Genomic DNA, 16939 nt, shown 5'->3' on the forward strand with positions numbered 1-16939 from the left:
CGGGTGCACCATGCGCACTTGTTAGATATTGCTGAATAGCTACCTGTAATGTAACATGGAATAAAGTGTTTATGCATCAAAAGGGTTGTCTTCTGTAATTATTGCGAGTGGAAACAAGGGGAGGACAGTGAGTCCTCGCACACTACACGCTCAAAACTTAAATGTCCAAACGGAAGACCAGAGGCCTGTAAGAGAAATGTGTACATGCCGTAAGAAATGGTTACACACTAATTAGGTCACTGCCTTATTTGTTTATTTATCCACTGTTAAATTTATGTGTATGATTTATGTTTCTTATGAGTAATTTTGTCCGAAAAGTCTTTCCTGTGTCCTTGTCATGCTTACGAGAGGCAAAGTGACCTACGAGTTGTTAATGTACGTTTTTAAGAATGCGAAGTATTAGGCAGATATTCTTTCCTGCATTAAAACATATGCCCCTCGCATACTCGTCATTTGCTGTAATATTGCGAAACGTTAGGTAACTAAAATCATGCCATCCACAGGTGTAAAAAAATTGTTATCCTAACCTTTTCGATGATCCAATTCCTAGTGACTAGATTAGTGCGCCAGAATGTAAATGGCTGAAAGGGATGATATTAAGAGAGAGGAATTTATGAAAAACCTATCATTATGCGTTGTAAAGAAAACATGAATAACCTAAGAATACTATGTAAAGAGTATTTATCAAGATCCGGGGGGAGCAGAGCGAAAAAGACATCAGATATTGTCAAAGACAAACGTCTAGTGCGCAAACACGTGAACAATGTACTTTAAAGTAACACTTTCGGTGAATCAAACGGGCATCGAAGGACGCTTGTATGCGAGAAGCTGTCTCACTGACGAAAACACAAAGTGCAAGTGAACAATACGAATGCGCACATTGAGGAGCTACTTACCCCTTTCCAGCTGCAAGTAGGATGGGAAGGAATGGTGAAGAATGCATAAAATCCTATGAATCCGCAGGACACTAACACGCACTTTTTGAAAACCAAAGGTGTGGTTCCCGTAAGCAATATTCCTGTAGAAATAGACGCCGACAATATTGAGCCTGCTACTAACTTAATGGTTATCATGCAGTGTCTAGCGCGTGTTCAAATTTAAAAGAGACATTTCTAGTGCGTGCACTGGAGTTAATTTTATTAGCAAGAAAAGAGTGGACTATGGTCTCCAGTAGGAGCAAAACAAACGAGTTTACTTTTAGTATAAGTAGTTGCAAAGGCAAGCAAACAACTTAAAATCAGTGAACCACACAAATCCCTACAGCTGCGGATCGTGACCGTGTTAGATAACTACAAGTTTTATTTAGTGGCTGTAAAGAAAAAGATCACGTCGTACCACTTGCTCAAGTGAACGTGATGGGGTGAAGGGGAGGGGGCGGCAGCGTCCTCTACCACGCTGACCCCGATGATACTGATTACATGAGGACTGCGAATGTACTTCGCATTGTATTCATTAAAAATATTCGCAGTTCATCTACCGCAGACCATGCATATGACGATATCGTGTCTACTTTCCACTGAATTCTGTAAAATTTTGCTCCATTCTTCTGCCGCACATATATTGTAACAGTTCTAGACTACTTACTATTGTATAAAATCTAAATTTAAATTCTTCATAATTAACTGAAAAAAACGTTAGAGAAGATAACCTTCTTTCCCTAGATTCCTAATAATAACATACTCAAAACTGGTTACCGACAATGATGGATATATTCTCCACGGTATTACACAGATCGCGCCTTGTGTCTCAAAAAGAGTAACATAAAGAACTGAGAAACCTTCTTAAAGATACTTAATTCTAAAAAAAAGGGACTGTATGCTAAATTAGTAGCATCAAATATGGAAAATCAATAAGTAACACCAAAGATAAATGCTCTAGCAGTAAAAATTCATCATTTGATATGCAAATTAATTTGGTAAATATCACTCTTAAAACTATGTAAATATAATAAGCAAGGAAAGGAGCATCCTTACATTTAGTTACCACTTGCTACAGTTTTACTTGTATTTGAGGTTTTTGTAAAAAATACAATGACAAAATTCATAAAGGTATGTTTCATCAATGTAAGTAAATGAAGCCAAACGCCTTTCGCTTCTTTTGTTTGTGTTGCACCTTCTTGGCCTGTAATACGTGTTTCTTTTCATACACATAATCAATGTATCATGTAGTAGTTACAATATGTTACTATGTTACACTTCGTCATGTTTCTCTCTTGTTCTTCAGATTACAACCAACTGTAGTAACACAAATGTTATGAGATGAAATTATCATTCGGTGTTACTCCGATTTCCAGTGCTGGTAGCCCTCGTGTGTGGTGCTTGAGATGTGTTCATTAGTCCCAATGGTCCAGGTGGCCAATTTCCGACGTTCTTTCACACTCAATTACTACAACACATCACTTATATCATTTGAACTTTTCATTTTACGATCAATATGTATGTTTTTACGGTGTGTAGTGTTGTCAGCTGTCGCTGTACATTAATGTTCCCTCTTTTGTTTGTGTTGCGCGTGTGTGGTTCGTTATTTGTCATTTATTTTGTGCGTGTGTGTGTGTATATATATATACGTGCGTGCACATGCATGTGTAAGAGAGAGAGAGAGAGAGAGAGAGAGAGAGAGAGAGAGAGAGAGCAGAGAGAGGAAGATTTACCAATTATATTCATTCTGGTTATGTTCCACATCCCTTGCTGTTAATGTTTCAGTGGCTAACACGATCAGAGAGTTCTCACTTACACATATCTAGTCATTAAGTACTGTAGCTGCAACATACACAGAACAAACACAAACGAAAAATCAGAACACTCACTAACAAAAATAACCAGAAATAAAAGCAAGGCAAAGTACAACCCACTCATCACCACAAATTTCATCCAAAACTAATAAACCTCACGGATATAGAATTAATAGACAAAGAAATATAGCTATTGCAGAAAGGGCTACAACACAACATTACTACAATAGATAACCAGTACGTAGAAGATATGAGTGTAGAAACAGAAAGATCCTGACAGAGGATAAGAAACAAAAAATGGCTCTGAGCACTATGGGACTTAACATCTGAGGTCATCAGTCCCCTAAACAACAAAATGACGCTGTAAGTATTGGGCTAACAAAAGAACTAGTGGAGAAAAAATAAACAGTATAATCACCACATCAAAGAAAGAAGAAAACAGGAAATTTTAAACAGAAAACAACAACACCACTACGAAATTAAAAGAAAAACTACAATAGCAACATCATAGTAACAAAAGCTGTAAAGTAAACATACAGTACTGATGAATAAAGAACAATATACAGAAAAATCTAAAGATTCCATCTCCTCTAACAACATGACAAAACTAAAACCTCAACTAACAGCACGTTTCCAGACATACATAAAAAACAACCTCAAAGACATCAAACACATACTCACAAACACATCAAACAGAATAACCCAAAAGCACCAACGCTCAGAAGACACCCCAAGGTTCACAAACGCCTTATTTCACTGAGGCCTGTTATTAATTTCATGAGTGCACAATCATACCACGTGGAAAAACACCTGAAGAAAATCGTAATGCAGTATTATGAAATGAAGAACATCAGAACAGTGAAAAACATAAATCATCTTATAACAAAAATAAAAGATTGTCACATCCCACAAATAGCATCACTCATCTCTTTTGACATAGAGAACATGTACACTCAGTACCTACCCCACACACATTAAAACTAGTTGAAAAAGAGTTTATGGAATATAATAAACTAACTGCAGACAGTATTAATGAAGTAACTAAAATCATCAAAGCGATCACATCCCAAAATTAATTGTAATTTAAAAAGGAATTTTACTTACAAGAAGATTGGCTTCCAATACGATCCCCAAAATCAGGAGCATTGGCAAACATATTCATGAACCACATAGAAAACGCAATCTGATACAGTCATGACAAAAAAAGGATACAAAATTTCTAACTGGTACAGATATGTGGATGACATAACCTGTGTGGTAGACAAACTAACAGACAAAACTGATAAACTTCATACAGACATAAATAATATACATAAGAATATTCATTTCACGATGGAAAAAAAAACACGACAGCAAATACATTTCTTGAATATAACAATAAAGAGAGACAATAATAAACAAACATCTGATCACCCACAAAATCCAAAAGAAGCGGCCCTACGACACATGTTACACAGGCTAAATAATGTAACAAAATATCCATATAGTGCAAAAACTCATCCACAAAAAAGACACAATTAAAGAAAAATGTAAACAAGCAGAGCACACAAACACCTAAGAGCCCCACAGGCACTAGAACACACACAGAAAAAAAAGTAACACTCAGGACATGACTAAGAGCAAAAAAAAAACTATACAACGTAACATACAGCCACAAAGCAACACATAGGATAGCAAATATATTAAAGAAACAGGGACTACACATCGTTTACAAAGTAAGAAACAGAATCCACTTACATTTACGAACAACAGAGTAACCAAGGAACCGGTATATATCAATTTAAGTGCCAAGACTGTGAACTGGTATATCTGTGGATAACAAGTAGGAGCTTCAAAAATGGGTATAAAGAACATACAAAAAACTGGAAGTATGAAAATAGCCCTTCTACCTTCGCTAAACACCTGATCAAACATGGACGTGAAGCATCATACATAGAACAAGACATTACAGTTATTACAGTGAATAATCACTACAAAAAGCTCCTGTCATTAAAAGAAAACTCACCTACAAAGAGCTCTTGCAATGAAAAAGACAGTACTTACTGACTACATATGTACAAGCTATAACTCTCTGATCGTGTTAGCCACTGAAACAATAACAGCCAGAGATGTGGGACATAATCAGAATAAATAATTAATAAATCTTCCTCTCCCCGTGACTCTCTCTCTCTCACACACACACACAGACACACACACACACACACACACACACACACACACACACAGATATCCATTAAAAAAAGTGAGAAAAGTGTGTGTTTGTACATAACAACATGCACACACACACACACACACACACACACACACACACACACACACACACACACACACACACACAACAAACGAAAAATAATAAAACACACACACACACACACACATTCACACAGATACACAAACAAAAACTGGAAGAACACAGCGACATTTGGCGACACTGCACACCATAAACACATACATATTGACCGCAAAATTAAAAGTGCAAGTGATACAAGTGATGTTTTGTAACAAATGTGGGTGAAAGAACGTCGTAAATTGGCCAGCCAGAGCACGGGTATCAGTAAACACATCTCGAGAAGCACACACATGGATTACTAGCACTGGAAATGGTAAGTAATGCCGAACGATAATTTCGTCTTATCAAATTTGTGCTACTAAAGTTGACTGTAATTAGAAAAAGGAGAGAAAAAACATGACAATATATAACATAGTAAAATACTGTAACAACTACGTGATACATTGACTATGTGTTTGAAAAGAAACATGTATCACACGGCCTCTGAACATGCCTTGCAAATAAGAGAAGTGAAATCCGTATGGGAATAAACAAACTGCCTTCATTTAGTTGCATAGATGCAACATGGCTCCATGAAGTTTGAAGCAACTAAGGAACGACAGAAAGCAGCAGAAAAATGTCGAACAACAAAATAATATTCCAAAAATTTGAATACTTATGAGAGATCATGTTTTACTTAACTATACTCAATTTTGTGAGCATGTTTATTCTCTTTTTCCTGCCAGTACTTGATTTTTTAAAAAAATAGCCATATATTTATATAATGAGCGTAATTCATGAATTTATTACTGATAATTACAGCCACGAAATAATATTGTAACAAAATTGTAAATGCTAATGTCCCACGATGTGTGGTCCTAGTCTTGAAGCCTATTCGTCTTATAGGTTGTAAGTAGGCTGTTTAGGTTTTTTTTGGTAACGCCACCTCTGTATTAAAATTACTGGCTGTGCTGTGTGCAGTCTGTGGCTGCTTTGCATTGTTGTAATACTCAACCATTGTAGTGTTAGGCAGCTGGCTGTGACCAGCGCGTAGCGTTGCCCAGTTGGAGGTGAGCCGCCAGCAGTGGTGGATGTGGGGAGAGAGATGGCGGAGTTTTGAAATTTGTCATGAACTGCTCTCTCTCTCTCTCTCTCTCTCTCTCTATATATATATATATATATATGATATCAAGGTAAATACATTGTTTGTTCTCTATTAATATAGGTCAGGAGTCCACTACACGCAGCAAGCGGCTACACGGGTAGCAGGGGTTGTGTGGCGTGGACTGGGCGGTTTTTTAGGTTAGATGGCCTCGGGCAAGTACAGAAAGGGCAACAGCCTCAAAGGGTGCGGAGCAAAGTCAGGACATGCGGGGACCAAGCAGCAATCGGTATTGTAATTGTAAACTGTCGAAGCTGCGTTGGTAAAGTACCGGAACTTCAAGCGCTGATAGAAAGCACCGAAGCTGAAATCGTTATAGGTACAGAGAGCTGGCTTAAGCCAGAGATAAATTCTGCCGAAATTTTTACAGAGGTACAGACGGTGTTTAGGAAGGATAGATTGCATGCAACCGGTGGTGGAGTGTTTGTCGCTGTTAGTAGTAGTTTATCCTGTAGTGAAGTGGAAGTGGATAGTTCCTGTGAATTATTATGGGTGGAGGTTACACTCAACAACCGAGCTGGGTTAATAATTGGCTCCTTTTACCGACCTCCCGACTCAGCAGCGTTAGTGGCAGAACAACTGAGAGAAAATTTGGAATACATTTCGCATAAATTTCCTCAGCATGTTATAGTCTTAGGTGGAGATTTCAATTTACCAGATATAGACTGGGACACTCAGATGTTTAGGACGGGTGGTAGGGACAGAGCATCGAGTGACATTATACTGAGTGCACTATCCGAAAATTACCTCGAGCAATTAAACAGAGAACCGACTCGTGGAGATAATATCTTGGACCTACTGATAACAAACAGACCCGAACTTCTCGGCTCTGTAAGTGCAGAACAGGGAATCAGTGATCATAAGGCCGTTGTAGCATCCCTGAATATGGAAGTTAATAGGAATATAAAAAAAAGGGAGGAAGGTTTATCTGTTTAGCAAGAGTAATAGAAGGCAGATTTCAGACCACCTAACAGATCAAAACGAAAATTTCTGTTCTGACACTGATAATGTTGAGTGTGTATGGAAAAAGTTCAAGGCAATCGTAAAATGCGTTTTAGACAGGTACGTGCCGAGTAAAACTGTGAGGGACGGGAAAAACCCACCGTGGTACAACAACAAAGTTAGGAAACTACTGCGAAAGCAAAGAGAGCTTCACTCCAAGTTTAAACGCAGCCAAAACCTCTCAGACAAACAGAAGCTAAACGATGTCAAAGTTAGCGTAAGGAGGGCTATGCGTGAAGCGTTCAGTGAATTCGAAAGTAAAATTCTATGTACCGACTTGACAGAAAATCCTAGGAAGTTCTGGTCTTACGTTAAATCAGTAAGTGGCTCGAAACAGCATATCCAGACACTCCGGGATGATGATGGCATTGAAACAGAGGATGACACGCGTAAAGCTGAAATACTAAACACCTTTTTCCAAAGCTGTTTCATAGAGGAAGACCGCACTGCAGTTCCTTCTCTAAATCCTCGCACGAACGAAAAAATGGCTGACATCGAAATAAGTGTCCAAGGAATAGAAAAGCAACTGGAATCACTCAACAGAGGAAAGTCCACTGGACCTGACGGGATACCAATTCGATTCTACACAGAGTACGCGAAAGAACTTGCCCCCCTTCTAACAGCCGTGTACCGCAAGTCTCTAGAGGAACGGAGGGTTCCAAATGATTGGAAAAGAGCACAGGTAGTCCCAGTCTTCAGGAAGGGTCGTCGAGCAGATGCGCGAAACTATAGACCTATATCTCTGACGTCGATCTGTTGTAGAATTTTAGAACATGTTTTTTGCTCAAGTATCATGTCGTTTTTGGAAACCCAGAATCTACTATGTAGGAATCAACATGGATTCCGGAAACAGCGATCGTGTGAGACCCAACTCGCGTTATTTGTTCATGAGACCCAGAAAATATTAGATACAGGCTCCCAGGTAGATGCTATTTTTCTTGACTTCCGGAAGGCTTTCGATACAGTTCCGCACTGTCACCTGATAAACAAAGTAAGAGCCTACGGAATATCAGACCAGCTGTGTGGCTGGATTGAAGATTTTTTAGCAAACAGAACACAGCATATTGTTATGAACGGAGAGACGTCTACAGACGTTAAGGTAACCTCTGGCGTGCCACAGGGGAGTGTTATGGGACCATTGCTTTTCACAATATATATAAATGACCTAGTAGATAGTGTCGGAAGTTCCATGCGGCTTTTCGCGGATGATGCTGTAGTATACAGAGAAGTTGCAGCATTAGAAAATTGTAGCGAAATGCAGGAAGATCTGCAGCGGATAGGCACTTGGTGCAGGGAGTGGCAACTGTCCCTTAACATAGACAAATGTAATGTATTGCGAATACATAGAAAGAAGGATCCTTTATTGTATGATTATATGATAGCGTAACAAACACTGGTAGCAGTTACTTCTGTAAAATATCTGGGAGTATGCGTGCGGAACGATTTGAAGTGGAATGATCATATAAAATTAATTGTTGGTAAGGCGGGTACCAGGTTGAGATTCATTGGGAGAGTGCTTAGAAAATGTAGTCCAGCAACAAAGGAGGTGGCTTACAAAACACTCGTTCGACCTATACTTGAGTATTGCTCATCAGTGTGGGATCCGTACCAGATCGGGTTGACGGAGGAGATAGAGAAGATACAAAGAAGAGCGGCGCGTTTCGTCACAGGGTTATTTGGTAACCGTGATAGCGTTACGGAGATGTTTAATAAACTCAAGTGGCAGACTCTGCAAGAGAGGCGCTCTGCATTGCGGTGTAGCTTGCTCGCCAGGTTTCGAGAGGGTGCGTTTCTGGATGAGGTATCGAGTATACTGCTTCCCCCTACTTATACCTCCCGAGGAGATCACGAATGTAAAATTAGAGAGATTAGAGCGCGCACGGAGGCTTTCAGACAGTCGTTCTTCCCGCGAACCATACGCGACTGGAACAGGAAAGGGAGGTAATGACAGTGGCACGTAAAGTGCCCTCCGCCACACACCGTTGGGTGGCTTGCGGAGTATAAATGTAGATGTAGATGTTGATGTAGATCTTTCATTTGCTAACTATCCCTATCAGTAGTTAGTGCCTTCAGTAGTTTGAATCTTTTATTTAGCTGGCAGTAGTGGCGCTCGCTATATTGCAGTAGTGGGAGTAACCAAGATTTTTGTGAGGTAAGTGATTTGTGAAAGGTATAGTTTAATGTTAGTCAGGGCCATTCCCTTGTAGAGATTATTGAAAGTCAGATTGCGTTGCGCTAACGAAATATTGTGTGTCAGTTTAAGCACAGTCATGTATAATTTTTCTAAAGGGGACGTTTCATATGTCGACCCTTAGCCTAGGATACCTCACTGGAATCTTCTGATTTTTTTTTCTTGTAGTTTGTGTAATTAGTGTAGCTATTGTTTATTGCTAGCGCGTAATTGTAGAGAGAATTTCCTTTGTTGTTGTAGTTTTTCATTGTTGTACAGTAAAACAGTTGTGGCATGCATGTAGATTTGCACCAAGTATTTCGCAGCTGCAATTAACTACATATTATTTTCAGTGTTATGTTAATGTGTTCTCTTATTTTTGCTCTTCAAATTGTGTTTTTCTGTGTTGTCGTGTGAAATACTGTGACAATAATGGCGTGTGAAAAACGTAACACTAGGCTCCAAAGTAAACTGAGAAATGACAGCGAAAACGAAAGCAGTGTGTTAGCGCCACTGTGTAATGAATTAACTAATGTTCAACATAGTAACTTGGTAATTGTGCATAGGGAAATGGAGCGGGCGGCAAACAATGGCGTGGACAGTGAAACAATTAGTGAAGAGGGAAGCATTATCGATCGATCGGTCGGCAACAGCTCGCCTCAGGAATCGGGAATGACAGGACACAATTTTGCAAATATTGTAGATTCAGGTTTTGGGTCCTCACCATTTTCTCAAATGAGTCAAAACACATTTTCCACTTGTCAAAATGTGAATGTTGCCGGTGCAAATTCACTGCCGAAAAGCACTGAGGAACATGTTCCAGACACCAGTGCATTGTTATTACAATTAATACAACAAATGGGACAAACACAACAAAAGCTTCAAAAGTTAGACACAATCGAACAAAATCTTCAAAAGTTAGACACAATGGAACAAAATCAGAGACAAACACAGCAAAAGTTAGACACAATGGAACTAAATCAGAGACAAACACAGCAACAGCTTCAAAAGTTAGACTCATTGGAGCAAACTCTTGAACAAACACGTGAGGATTTAACTACTGAGTTACATCACATTGAATCGAAATGTCAAAAAGTCTGTAACGACGTAAAAACCCAAATTTGTGAGCAATTCCAACCAATTTTTTCGCGTCATGTTAATGCACTACAGAATCACGAAGCAGCCATAAAAGAACTGCAAACTACTGTTCATGAAAATCATGAGACCTTGCAAGCTAAATTTGACTCAGTTGCATCTACCGATTCGGTTACGCAACTTGCAAAAACTCAGGAAAATTTAAAGGACACAGTAAATACTCTGAAACTTGGTTCAGAAGAACACACTGAGGAAATAAGTACACTATCGGAGAAAGTAGCCGAACTTTCGGATCAGTTCACTAACTTATCTACGAAGGTAGATGATAATCTGAACGATTCAAAACCGGTAGTCTTTAATGACACAGAAGAGAGCGAACAAATTAGGAAACTGAAACAAAATATGAATCAAATTAATACGCAACACCAAAGAGAAATCCGGGAAGTACAAGATCAGCTGACACAGGTAATACAAGAATTACGTATTTCAGAGGACACTCTCGCTCCGACACGGGAAGAGGGATTTAGAAATACGGAAAAGCCGCAAAATAATAACACAGGGCATTTCGGAAGTTATGAAAGAAATTGGCAATGTGCACCGAATTTTGAGATGGAACGGCCGACACGACCTAACAATGACCGATATGCGACTCGCCGACATGATGATTTTGACTATAAGCTGTTCATTACTACACGTAAATTTAAAACATTTAAGAATTCTGCCAACGACATTCATCCACAAGCATGGCTCCATCAATTCTCTCATTGTTTTCCTCCCAACTGGTCGTTAGAACACAGATTAGAATTTATGTGTGGCTACTTGGAGAATGAACCAGCTGTAAGAATGCGATCGGTCATTCACGATTGTCACAGTGAAGGAGATTTTTATCATGCCTTCCTCTCAGCATATTGGTCTCAAGCTACACAAGACTGAGTAAAACATAGCATCATAATGATGAAACGTTTCGAACAATCTGAATTTTCCAGTCTTATGAAATATTTTGAAGACATGTTGCATAAGAATCAGTATCTTTCAAACCCATACAGCCCCTCAGAACTCATCCGCATTTGCTTAATCAAATTACCTCAACATTTACGGCACATTATTTTAGCAGGACGTTGCAAAGACGACATTGAAGCTTTTCAGGGACTGTTACAAGAACTGGAAATTGACACTGACAATCGCGGAACGCGAGAACAGGAGCACAACAATTACAGGTCACATCTGTCACAATTCCGCGATGACAGAAATAATACACGACAAGACTATTCTCACAACACAAATCGTGACCAAAACAGACACCACCCGTATGACAACCACTAGCAGAGTAATAGTTACAGAGAAAGATCGCATTTCCGTAGTAATGGATATGACAGAGATTACCTTAGAAACAGACAATATGGGAATCAAAACAATTATTATCAAGGGAGAGAGAACAACTTCAGACGCAACAGTTCAGCGCGCAGTTACGATTCAGGGAGAAATTCTCCACCACTTAACCGACAAGAAAGAAACTACAGGAACTACCAACATGACGACAGACGATGTGATCGTAACGACAGACCTGAATTGCATCAGAACTGGCGGGATTTAAACAGGGCAGGGCCTTCTCGTCAGAGTGAATTTGTAGAAGTTAGGTCTCCTAATCCCAATAACGGCGCGCGCCAACAAAGAGACAGACAATGACTCGCACAGTAGGCAGCCGCGTGCGCCGGCTGGCTCCGAGAAAAATAACATAGACGCTAACCTTGAGAAAAATTCCAGTATTCTTTAACGACGTATACCGCATGATAATTGCATTGTTCAAACTCTGAGTACTATGAAGAGTAAAGGATTGCACCACCCTTCACATGTAAAACCGTTTATTGAAAAATAATCTGCTTTTTAACTTCGTCTTTGCCATATAACTTTTCACTTTACATTGCTGGTAAGCTTTGTCAGGCTTAGAATCTGTTAACATACAACAATGTTCGAAGTTAAATATCCAGTCTAGAACCTAGGGAACATTTTTAAACAGAAATTACGAATGCATTGTTATTGTGAACAGACGACACAGTGTTATTGTGTGTGTACATTCTTGCTTTTAGTTGCTTGATTACGTAACGACTATAAGGCTCACATACTTAGAACATCTACCGGCACTGCTAATGAGATTTTCGTGCAACATTTTGGTTTATTTGAAAAGACATTCTTTATTTGAAGTACTTTCTGTGGGATTAAAGATGACTTAGCACTTGGTTTCTTTGACAGCTACACAATTATATCACGACGCTACTAATGTGTGACACAATTAACATTGTTGCTTTTGTGCTGTATCTGCTGTATATCTGCACAGTTTTACTGAATTCTTCTGGAAAGTAAAACATGTTTTAGTAGTAACTTTTGTGGTATAGCAACAATGAGACAGCCTTTTTCGTGGCACAACAATACGTTACTGTACAGTACTTTCTTCATGACGCCAATAAGCATAATAACTACGATATCTATACGCAAAGCATTTCACTTTTGTGTATCATGAGGTAAGTACATTGACTTCTGCAGAACTTAGCTTTCGGAGGACGATAAATACGAGACTTCCACAGAGATTATCTTACAACATGACGCACAGTTTAGCGCTACAGTACACGTATTTGAGTGATTAATTTCGCACTTAAAACATTTATTTTTTTTAAGATATTTGAAGTGCAATGATACAAGGGTTTTCCGTGATACATTTCATTCCATTGCTGTAATCTGTAACACCTGAGGGTATTATTCATTTATCCTCAGGGGGGTACACGCTTACTTTGTGTACCATGTGTTTGGCGAGCACAAGGAGCCCTAGCTAATATGGTATTTGCTTACACAACTTTACACATCGGTACCATATTTCTCCAACACAAAATACACAGCTATCTGATCATTTAACTGAGAGAGACAAACTTTTTTACCACATCAGTGACAGATGTTTACGCAATTTCACAGTCGGGTAACTTCACACTTATGAAATTGTATTTTGTCTGTACTTTGTGAACTGTTCATATTTTTTCGGAACCATTGTGATACTATGAGAGCTTTGAATGATGTATTTGGTATGGGATCATGATTTTTAAAGTACGTTTGAGGTTGATGACACTATTGAAATGAGCAGAGAATTTTTTTAGGTTTTGAAACTATTGGAGGAAGCTACGACGATTTTGAGAGTTGACTGAGGTGTTATGATGTTATTTTTACGACGATGATGTGTATTATGCTGCTGAGGTATGTTTATGGTCAAGAAGCTGATGCTATATGAGGAATTTGATTATGCTACGTATTTCATATGATGAAATATTAAAGAAGTGTCGACGAATATATATATGTGTAATAAGGTAAGGAGTAATGAGTAGCGGTTAGGGACTCTTGACTTGTGGAAAAGGATGTTGGAAACCAAGAATCGTACTTTAAGAGTTATGAAATGTGTGTAAATGCGTGAATGTATCATAATGCCGGCGAAAATTTTTTGGACACTGTTATATTCATATGATTTTGTTTCTACAGATTTGTAACGCAAATTCTTGACCTACGAAAATTTTATATGAGACTGTCGCTGTAGCGAAAACTGCTGTCGTAAATATTTCGTTAAGAAAGGTAAGTGACCGTGAAGTAATTCGTTGTGAGCGGCCAGGTGTGTCAGACGCCTGGAGAAAAAGCCATTATTGCGAGCCCTTTTCAGCGGCACAGGTAGAAAAAAAAAGGGAGGCCATTATCCTCGCTATTGACGTTCCTTTGTAGAGAGCATCGCAAAAACGACACGGTCGAACTTGAATACATATGTTGACACTGTGGAGCTCTTAATTTATGATATTTACAGAAATGCCTAATGAAATGATGAGAAATATTTTTACATCTGCACACCTGATTATGACAAGCGTCTTTCTACGAGAGTTGAGAGAATGTCTACTAACTTATGAAATGTCACATGACTATTGAATGATATTTTTATGCTTTGGTTTGCGTAATTGCTTATTTCATTTGATATCTAGTTTCTAGCTGCACTGCAGCATTGGCTAAAATAAAATTTTATAGATATTTTCTGTCTACAGATCGAGTAAATAATAATTTTTTTCAAAAAAAAAATGAGGTAGCACAAAAAGACATTTACCTTCACAGGAACTGCAATCATAGTTTTCTTTTCAAGTACTTGTTAATTTCTTTTGTAGAATAAATTGTGATGCATCACTCTAGTGTTAAGATGTGACATAGGTATTAGACATGGCCATTTTTAGTGTAATACTTTTTCTGCTTGAACTTTGTCATGTTTAGGTATAAGTTATGCTGTTTGCCAGGCATAGTGCTACTGAATTTTAATTTGTGTTACTCTGCTAAGCCAGATTTATTTTTCTTGTTTGCTGCACATTGCCTTATATTAGTCGTAATATTGCAATTGCTTCGCTAATTTCTAAAATGCTGCTTCCTTTGCAAATCTGCACTTTTTTGTCATTGCTGTTTGCGTTAATTGTTTTATGTGCTGTTGCATTGCCTCGTTCCTTAGTTTAGCATCTGAGCTCAGTAGATTTAAGTTAGCTTAAGAGGGGGTAGACTATATAAGAAACTAGTTGTGATGAATGGAAAGAAATGCATTGAAGGTATATGAAAACGTTTTGGGCCAAAATGAGTATTGTACAATGATCCGTAATTATTTTGAAAGAAATATGAACAGAGTAGAGAAAGCAGGTATAGATAGGACTTTTTGGGAATAATGATGAATGAAGGGAGATCTCCAAAACAAAAAAGGTTTTCTTCGCAAAATACTGCAGTACCAAATGTTATATTGAAAACAAACCCTGTCCTTTCCCCCTGTGTTATTATGCTATGTGTTTGTGTACCCTTGTGTATTTCTTTTCTTCCTGTCTCTGTGTACTGTTTCATAGAAACTTTTTTCTGTTCTAGTACTAAGCTACATTCACTATGATGAGGAATACTGTTATCCTCAAATATAATTTGCATTAATAATATGTTATTTTCTTTGTAAAAATGTTTATAGACATTATTTATTCTGGTTTGTTGCTCACATGTGAAGGTGATGTTTCAAAAGTTCTTCTGATCTTTATGTGTTTACTTATGTCATAATTCCAGTAACACTGATGTATATGTTATTTTGATTCTTTTGTAAAGCCTGTACTACAAATGTTATCTGTATTATTATGTTTTTAATGACGTATTTTGTACCTTTGTAATTGTATTCTCATGTTATCAAATTGTAATTGTTACCAGGTCATCAAATTAAGTAACTTGTAAGTTACATTTCACTGTACACATTTCTGTTGGTCATAGTATATGGACAATATGTGAGAAGTAGGGACTGTTAGTGTTTGCACGTGTGTTAATAATTCAGCAAGGGACTGGATAACAGCATTGCTGGTTCTAAGGACATTTCAAAAAAAAATTTTTCTGTGCGTGCACAAATGGTGGTTTATGGACTTGTTATATTCTCCGCAAGAATCTTCGATGGTGATTGTGCACCTGCACAGTCACAACAGATGGCTGCTGGCCATCTCTACAAGGACTGCAGTGGGTCTGCACCTCTGGTGGCCCACCAGTACCATTATCTCTACAAGGACTACAGTGGGTCTGCGTCTTTGCTGACTCACCAGTACCATTATTTCTACCAGGACTACAGTGGGTATGCTCTGTGATGACCTACCCACCAATACTCTTCAAAACTTCGACTGACTCCGCTGTGGGTTTGCTCTGTTGTGGCCCATTACCTGTCAGCATGTCAAGAGTCAGCACTGTCTTTCCGTTGGAAGGACAACACTACTTCTTCAAGACTGCATGGAAATCCACTACTTTCGTGTGCATTTTCTTCTATTGCTCAGACTTTGAGAAAAACACTGAAATGTTATTGTGATGAATGATCAGGACTGTCTTTATGGACTGTGAGAAAATTTTAGCTTTTGACCAACATTGTATCAATAAGTGTGTGCATTTGATTTCTTTGTTATTGTAATTATGAAAAATTTTTTCAAATCTGTATCGGCCACTGCCCAAACCAATTTGTAAAATTTTTTGTGGGGAGCATGGGGGCTATGTAAGTAGGCTTTTTAGGTTTTTTTTGGTAACGCCACCTCTGTATTAAAATCACTGGCTGTGCTGTGTGCAGTCTGTGGCTGCTTTGCATTGTTGTAATACTCAACCATTGTAGTGTTAGGCAGCTGGCTGTGACCAGCGCGTAGCGTTGCCCAGTTGGAGGTGAGCCGCCAGCAGTGGTGGATGTGGGGAGAGAGATGGCGGAGTTTTGAAATTTGTCATGAACTGCTCTCTCTCTCTCTCTCTCTCTCTCTCTCTCTCTCTCTATATATATATATATATATATATATATATATATATATATATATATATATATGATATCAAGGTAAATACATTGTTTGTTCTCTATTAATATCTTTCATTTGCTAACTATTCCTATCAGTAGTTCGTGCCTTCCATAGTTTGAATCTTTTATTTAGCTGGCAGTAGTGGCGCTTGCTGTATTGCAGTAGTGGGAGT

Source organism: Schistocerca nitens, chromosome 8 (genome assembly GCF_023898315.1).
Source record: "Schistocerca nitens isolate TAMUIC-IGC-003100 chromosome 8, iqSchNite1.1, whole genome shotgun sequence".
Lineage (NCBI taxonomy): Eukaryota > Metazoa > Arthropoda > Insecta > Orthoptera > Acrididae > Schistocerca > Schistocerca nitens.